The 9,371-nt window shown below is 38.1% G+C and overlaps 1 long non-coding RNA gene across 1 annotated transcript; it reads right to left on the bottom strand.

The window, feature by feature from the left end:
* Positions 1 to 7,059: 7,059 nt before the first annotated feature.
* Positions 7,060 to 8,764, bottom strand: LOC141591197 (uncharacterized). The gene is made up of 3 exons (XR_012520727.1): positions 8,664 to 8,764; positions 7,809 to 7,866; positions 7,060 to 7,235 (listed from the first exon to the last, which is right to left on the bottom strand). It is a non-coding gene; the product is annotated as an uncharacterized LOC141591197 (long non-coding RNA).
* Between the last annotated feature and the right edge of the window lie 607 nt (positions 8,765 to 9,371).

The raw sequence follows: 9,371 nt of genomic DNA, 5'->3' as shown, positions 1-9,371 counted from the left end.
AAACATCGAACCCCTCGTAAAGGGTGAGGTGGACTGCGTGTCGGGAATGGAGCACGAGTGGTCGCTGTCTCTCGAGGGGAGCATACGTGATCCGGCTTCCTAGCGGATTTGAGTTATTTTTATATAACTCGCTATTATGTACCCGATCTTTCCAAAAACATTATTTCGGTTTACGCACTTGACAAACTTGGTTTTCATTTGTAATAGAGAATAATACTTGCATTTTCTCATTACACGATATGATTTACGGCAAGGCGGTCTCTCCATGAACGGAATTTATGTTTTAGATCGTACACCGAAATATTACACGTAATGAATAAAAAGTTAAAGGTTGGTGACAAAGATCAAACGTATCTATGGCACTGCCATATGGGACACATTATTGAGAAACGCGTAAAACAGCTCATCAAGAATGGAGCTATCTCGGCCTTTGATTTTCAATCATTTGGCACGTGTGAATCATGTCTCATCGGTAAGATGACTCGTATTTCCTTCAAAGGTGTTGGAATGCGCGGCTGCGACCTATTAGGACTCATACACACGGATGTATGTGGTCCTATGTCAATCACCGCACGAGAAGGCTATAGGTATTTCATCACTTTCACGGACGATTTAAGTAGATATGGCTATGTCTACTTAATGAAGCACAAAAGTGAATCCTTTGAGAAATTCAAGGAATACCGAGAATAGGGTACGTAACCTATTGGGTAGAAAGATTAAAACACTGCGTTCGGATCGTGGTGGCGAGTATCTTTCTCACGAGTTTGATCAACACCTTAAAGACTCGTGGGATTGCCCTACGCTTAACTCCACCTAGAACACCTCGGTTGAATGGTGTGTCCGAACGGAGAAATCGAACACTACTTGATATGGTTCGATCCATGATGAGTCACACCGTGTTGCCGACTCATTGTGGGGTTATGCTCTTCTGTCGTCACCGCTCTAATACTTAACCGAAGTCCGTCTAAAGTCATGACAAAGACTCCATATGAACTATGGAAGGGAACGGTCCCCAACTTGTCCTTTATACGGGTTTGGGGCTGCGAGGCTTATGTCAAGTGGAGACACGAGGATAAGCTCGGCCCGCGATCGGTCAAGACATACTTTATAGGTTATCCTAAAGGAACACTTGGTCATTACTTTTATTCGCCAACCGAACAACGTGTTTTTGTTGCGGCTAGTGCGACATTATTAGAGAAGGAATTTCTCGAGAATGCAAAGAGTGATAGAACCTTCGACCCGTCGGAGATTCCAGAACCAAATACCGAGCAACCATTGGAGGAACCAATTCCTTCAATCCCGCTGCGTGAATATTCTGAGGAACCTAGGAGGTCGGGAAGAGTCTCTATTCCTCCGGACAGATACATTGGTATGGTCGAGGAACATGACATAGATGACGTTCTACTCTTAACGAGTAGTGAACCCGCAACCTATAAAGGTGCCATGACTAGTTCCGACTCAAAGCTATGGCTTGAGGCCATGCAATCCGAGATGGACTCCATGTATGAGAACAACGTATGGGATCTTGTTGACTTACCTGCTAAGGTTCGTCCCCTTCAATGCAAATGGCTTTACAAGATAAAGCATTCTGTGGAAGGTCAACAAGACATCTATAAAGCACGACTAGTTGCTAAAGGTTTCACCCAAGTGCCAGGTTTGCACTACGATGAAATTTTTGCACCCGTAGTCATCTTTGCGTTCCATTCGGATTATCTTAGCGATTGCCGCTTTTCATGACTATGAAATTTGGCAAATGGACGTGAAAACCGCCTTCTTAAACGGCTTTTTGGAGGAAGAGTTGTACATGGTACAACCCGAAGGTTTCATCGATCCAGAACATCCTAAGAAAGTATGCAAACTTAAGCGTTCCATTTATGGACTTAAGCAAGCATCAAGGAGTTGGAATCATCGCTTCGACCAAGTGATTAAAGAAAATGGATTTACTCGATCGGTCGAGGAACCATGTCTATATATCAAGTCGAGTGGGAGCAAGATTGTCTTCCTAATATTGTATGTTGACGACATACTCCTGATTGGGAATGACATACCTCTCTTAACTTCGGTGAAAGTATGGTTGAAAAACCATTTCCAGATGAAAGATCTGGGAGAGGCACAAAGAATTCTAGGCATCCGCATCTATCGAGATAGATCACGACGGATGTTATCCCTCAGTCAGGAGTCTTACATAGACAAAGTCCTAGAGAGATTCAGCATGACTAACTCCAAGAAGGGTTTTCTTCCTATGGCTCCAGGGGTGCATTTGAGCAAGTCTCAGTCACCAGAGACACCGGAAGAGAAAGAGCGCATGACACGGATTCCTTATGCCTCGGCTATAGGATCAATCATGTATGCCATGATATGCACACGTCCGGACGTGGCATATGCATTGAGTATGACAAGTCGATTCCAACGATCCGGTGAATCACATTGGCTGGCTGTCAAGAACATTCTTAAGTACCTACGGAGGACTAAAGATTGGGCATTGACTTATGGAGGCCCTCAAAAGCTATGCGCAACCTTAGTTCTGTGAGATGCTAGCTTCCAAACGGATCGAGATGACTCGAAATCTCGATCTGAATTCGTATTTACTCTTAATGGCGCTGCGATCAGCTGGAAGAGTTCCAAACAAACTGTTACAGATTCTACGATCGAGTCCGAGTACTATGCCGCGTCTGAAGCTACAAAGGAAGCGATATGGATGCGTCAATTCTTACATGGGCTATCTGTAGTGCCTAGTTCGAATGACCCGATCACCATCTATTGCGACAATAGTGGTGCCATCTTCCAAGCTAAGGAGCCAAAGTCTAGCAACAAGTCTAGACATGTACAACGGAAAGCTCATCTAATCCGAGATTACGTGGAGCAAAAGGAAGTAGTGATAGAAAAGATTGCTACAGATGATAACATAGCAGATCCTCTCACTAAACCATTACGACAAGATAAGCATGAAGGACACGTTATTTCCATGGGAATTAAACGTGTTCCTAAGTTGTAGTACTCTTTTATGGATTAGATTCATTCTCTTTTGTACTCTATACGACATCATCGTTTTGATATTTATATATTTTGTTTTTTCATGTGGAATTGTACGACAATTTTTGAACACCACAAAGTGAACTGAACAAACATTATATTTTTAGTCCTTAATTGCCCACATGAGCTGATAACTCTGGTAATTATTTTGTGACGTTGGTTGATGGTGGGTTCAACGAGCCATAAGTCAACCGGTTGACTGACCAATCACAGAGGCGAATTATACGGATATTTCGTAGGACACAATTGTGACATCGACGTGGAGTCCTAAATGTTTTACAACATTCGGTACCCGGTCGTGGATAGGACCTCCATGGTGATCCTAAGAGTCGATTCTTTTGACTATCGACTGTCTCTTGAGACTAAGGCGATTTTGGGTGACTTTTTTCTTTTCTCACGGTCATCCGTAACGGGGGCCAAGTAGATTTTTTCCTCGGTCATTTCATGTTGTGCTTAGATCGGAAGGAGTCGAGTTGAAGGAAATATTCAGCCTTTATCGTGCTCGATATTTCTCGGGGCCACTCGAGGAGTCAGAATCGAAATGCATGGCCATGCTCGGATACGGATTCGTTTTATCGGTTAAGTTACTCTCTAGTCGGGGAACCACTCAAGATACGGATCGATTGTAAAATACGACCTTTGCGGATCCGGATCTGCAAATTGTTTTACATTGAGTGGGAGAAATTTTAAATGAATATGAGAATCGGTTATCGCACATACACTTGTACGGACAAGTGGGAGTTTGTTGAGCCGTGTGTCCTCCGTTAGTGCGGATAACGTCATTGCACATACACTTGTACGGACAAGTGGGAGCTTGTTGGGGTTGGTGTCCTTAACAATTAGTGCAAGGACTTATAAACCTCTAAAAGGATCAAAGGGCATACTTTTGGTATTATTATCGGTTGATCCACGTTTATCAATAACGGTTGGCTTGCTAGATAAGTTTGACGTTATTGTCATACAGATAGCGGTGATCAACTGGTCCCTAAAAGTCACACCTATAGGATACGTTTGAGAGATGTGACAAAGATGAAAATACAGTCATGTAGATGCCAAATTTGACTAACCAATTAGTCCGAGTTATTTGACTAGTAATTAGTCAAAATGTGATGTTGAGATATTTTATTTAATACGGATTAAATATTATGGGCTAAAGCGAATTAAGCATTAATTCGTAAATTAAATATAAACGATTATATTTAATTAATGTATATTGAATAAATTATACAATATCGTCTTTGTCGGACATGTATTAATAATTCAACTAACCCGTGTTATTAGTTGATATTTTAATAGCCGATAACCGATGACGATTTATAATGAAAATCACGTCATATACATTTTAGCGGAATTGGTCGGACTACGAGTTAAAAAGAAGGAGGAAGTGAAAGCCCACTCCCTCCCCTAGGGCTCTCGGTTTGGCCGAACCAAACAAAAGGAGAGACTCCCTCTCCTTTTGACCTAGACAATTTCATTTTACAGAAAACTAGGGTTTTGGAGATCATTTCTCTCTGAAACCTAGATCTCACATCGGAAAAAACTCACAACAGCTTTCTCAATATTGCAAGTCAATTAGAAAGCATTTCTAGCACAAGGGCATAGTCTCAGACGGTCTTGGGTGCAACAATTAGGAGGAAATCTCTGTTGATTTCTGTTCTTTACGCCGCACTACAAAGGACCCGAGGTTGATTCTTAATTCTTGTTGTTTCTTTGTTGTTTTTCGTTTATGACAATATTTCACATGCTAAATTTACGTTATAGTCCTAAATTTAAAGGGTCTTATACGGATATTACCCCACAGTTGAATCATGTAAGTTGTAGTTGCATTAGTTGGCTATGTAATTGCAATTGCTAACCAGAAACTTTAAATCAATATTTCATACAGTGGTTGACTAGATGAATATTGTGGAAACTCAGCCTCGCCTTTTAACATTGGATCAGATACGGATATTTCGGATATCCGATCCGTTTTTTTCGGATATTTATTTTCGGATATCCGAATGATTCGGATCAGATATCGGATAGTAAAAAATTGGATTTTCGGATACGGATATCCGATCCAAAACTGCATTCGGATCAGATATCCGATCCATACTCTGCCCTACCAGACACTGGCTGGAAATCTCATTCCGAATTTATACTCACACGACAAAATTTAACTTCATTTTCAAAACTTTTACTTTCATACTGGACGGTGAATAACTTTCTTAACATAAATCTTATAACAGAGCCGTCCATAGAATCCATTTGACTCAAAATCAGATAAACTTAACTCAATTCCTTCAAACAATACAAGCTTAGATGTCGACTCATATTTCGTAATTTACAGGTTCATGTTATTCATTTCAGTCCTATCTTTACTAATAAACGGCTATTACCTCAACATCAGGATTTTAGTTGCACTTCTTTACTCAGTTATATTCACGGCTAACACGACTACATCATTTAATCGGAGACCTTTTAGATAGTACACATTCCCTGGTGACGTCTCAGCAAAGCATACGATTCGTACCATGATGTAAAGCAAGTAACTACAAATTAACTGTGTTCAATCAAAATTTTACCTCTTTATTACAGATCTATTTATCACGGGTTGCATGGTCACACAAAAGTATAAGTACCAACTCAATCACATGTTAAATTTTAAAATGATTTATCACGTCATAAGAACTAGACAAGAGTCTAACCATATAGTCTATATAAGAAGATTATTAGTTTAGATCGGAGGCACATTATAAAATTCCTGTTAAACTCCTTACGGAACCATCGATCGTGGCCATAAGTAATTAACTTAATAATGTAGAAGTCAAACAACTGAAATTACAATTGAGTATTAATGGTTATATGATTCACAATAACAACAAAATTACTTCCATATCACACATATGTTTAACATTTTAGCAACCATACCATTCAATTGTATCCATCAACTCAAAGATAATTTATTTTCAAAGAAAATAAAAGATATCACATAAACAACTTAAACATGTACATATACCATCATATAACTTGTAAAACATTATCTATGACAAAAGATTAGCAAGGTGAACAAGTTCTCTGGTTTGCACGGTTTGAACAAATAGGCAACTCGCGGCTCAATTAAACGTAACTATAACGACTATCATTTAAACATACGCATAACATGTGAATCATCAAAGGGTTATCTCATTATAATTCATAGCGACGGTTCGAGAATATATTTCAAATATCGTAACTATATCGTAACTATATCAAACTATATTTCAAATATCGTGACAATTGCAACAATCACCTTAGCATTTCATGACAATACAACTATGAACATATCCAATAAGGAGCAACAACACTATTTTATTATCATATCATAAGTTTAGGTTCAATTGAAATAAATTAATGCAATGAAAGTAATAAGTATAACTATAGGCACACAGACTCACATGAAAGACATTAGAACTCCGATGACATCCTACATGTGTGAACATTTAGACATACTCATTACTACCATCCATGTGTAAAAATTTGAACATAATTATTATAAATATTCATGCGAGTATATTAGAACAATCAAGTTAACATTTAACGCCACCAACTTTACCAAGATATGACAATATAGTTTTATATTTATATATATCCGACCACTATACAAATATGATGAACACACCAGAGATATTATAACATGCCAAGCATAAAATATGCAAACAACTGGACTCGTATAAAATATTTCACCCTCGATTAAGAATCAAATTAAGCTATTCAATTTCACTCATACTATCATGCCAACAATGTTATAAACTAAACTTTAATTATTTTTTTATCACTAGTTAAGATACATAACCAATGAATATGTGTGCTACTATCATCATATAAGGACACTATAATTTCACATTAATAAGGCTCATGAAATAATCGAACAACTGCATGAAAACTCAACATAGCAAGACATTAACACCCCGATTTATGAAGGAGCCTTTAGCAAGACATTCCCTAATAAACCGGACTGTTACCATCTCGGTTTCCCGAGGTAGTGAATAACAAATTAAACTCCAAGGCAAAATATATAATTACTTTAACTTAATTATTACAAAACCTCTTTTACATCAAATTACAAGGAACTAACATAAATTAAAGTGAAAGTCTTCCAAATGATGATCTAGCCACTAAGTCTTCTGATCCAGTGTCTCACGCCCATCAAGCTCCCAACCTATCTCATAAACCTGTCAAGCCTGCTCCCCAATATTTGGATCGTCACAGGTGTTCACGAATACACAGGGTCAACCACGAGGTTGAGTAGGGAATACAATGAAACAACAAAATATGATATGCATGCTTCTCCGTCACCTCCATCTCCATCTCAACTCATATCTCATAACCCGGAACACCCAACCATACCGATCCCTGGTAGACTATATATCGACCGTAGCCGATCTCGCCATTTCTCTCGTTGAGGACACCGGGGCAAGTCTGCAGAACCCGCCTGGGCCTTATCACAACATCATCTTCACCACACCACATCACCACAACATCCTCCATCTCCAATGCATATGAATGCTCAAAATAAATTAATGCAACACAATATATATATCTTTGAACTGATCAATCATAAAATCATGCCGGTTACCAAATGTTGTGATAACATACTCAATACGATCAATTCAGTCAATCACCTTCCAGTATATGAATCATAACGTAAATCAACAGCCACGAAGCAAGTCAACTTTCACAATTTGGTCATACGAAACACAAACAAGTCAACACAATTCAACATCAACGATAATAAGTCAAGTGTATTTCCCTACCTTTTCGCAATCCAAGCACACACAAGCAATCACTTATGATCCTTCACTTATCCATCACCTACATAACATAATTATGTATAATTACCATCTACTCAGTCAATTAATCATGCACATAACCTAGACTCATCATAACTTAATAGGAATATCAATTTAAAGAACAAACACGACTTTTCCTGATTTTCATGCTCATGGCAGACTCGGTATAAAATGAATAACTAATTCCAGAAACTTCGAATTGATGCAAGGCCAATTGAATTGGAACTCCATGAGTCTTAGCTACAATTTATATCTAACGTGTTTTTCTCAAATTCCAAACTTATCAAGGGTTTTCAGACTGATTTCCAAAAACTGACAGAAACCGTCGCATAAAAAGTATTGATTCATAAAACGAGTTTGACAAATGATTCTTAAGTAAAACCAACGCCTAACTCATCTAAACTCTTTAAATTAAATATATGAAAAAGACCCAGTACCAATTCAATATCTAAATTATGTTTTAGAAGTAATCTTTCAGCCTCTACTGATTTGCGGACTTTTTAGATAGACGTTCACAAATAATTTCTTCAGGAAAAACTACACGGTGAAATGCTACCGTTTTTCACAGGCATAAACTAGGCTTGGAATAAACATGAGTCTCTTCTTTAACTTTTTGCATCCCACGGCTTTAAGACAGGTAAAACACTCAAATAACACAGACCAACGAATCTGTAAATTGCTGTAACTATTCCATTCATTTATCTCATACAATTTATAATCAAAAACCCCCAAACCAATTCTAGGGTTACGAAAATTATCCCAATACTACTATAATTATGCTAATAATTGAATAAAGAGGTAATAGGATAGTCTACTTACGAAATAGGATGAGAATAGGCTGAGAAATCGCCTCGCAATTCCTCACGCGGCTCCCTTCACACACGGCTCCCTCTTCTCACTTTTCTCTCTTTTCTCATGGTTAAAATGAATATGGTGATAGGGAGATTAGAGTTTGGTTAGATGGGTTATACATATAGGATAGGTGCTATTAAGACGATACGGGCCTAGCCTAGTTAGATTAATTAAAACCCGAGTCACATAATTACCCGAGTCACAAATACACTACACGACCCAGCTGGTAACTCGGCCTAATATAATATCATATTAAAATACCGGGTATTACATATACCGTATTGCTTGACTTATCTTTACGCCTCTTTCGAACTGTCCTACCGATTGTGGGTTTAGCTTATATCTTCCGCCTCTTTCGGACTCGTCACAGCGATTGCGGGTTCTCGATTTCCGATTTAGGGTTTGGGTCTTGGATGCGGACTGTCCTGCCGCATGTTGAATCGGGAACTGTACTGTCCCGAGAGTCTGGCCAAATTTAGACTAGGACTGAGTCTTGGGAGTATCATTGTCGTCCTACCGGGAAGTATATATATATATATATATATATATATATATATATATATATATATATATATATATATATATATATATATATATATATATATATATATATATATATATATATATATATATATATATAGAGTGGAGTTCAAATGAGTCCACTTATATATGAAA

This window comes from Silene latifolia, chromosome 7 (assembly GCF_048544455.1).
Source record: "Silene latifolia isolate original U9 population chromosome 7, ASM4854445v1, whole genome shotgun sequence".
Classification (NCBI taxonomy): Eukaryota; Viridiplantae; Streptophyta; class Magnoliopsida; order Caryophyllales; family Caryophyllaceae; genus Silene; species Silene latifolia.
This window is presented reverse-complemented; position numbering and strand designations above follow the sequence as displayed.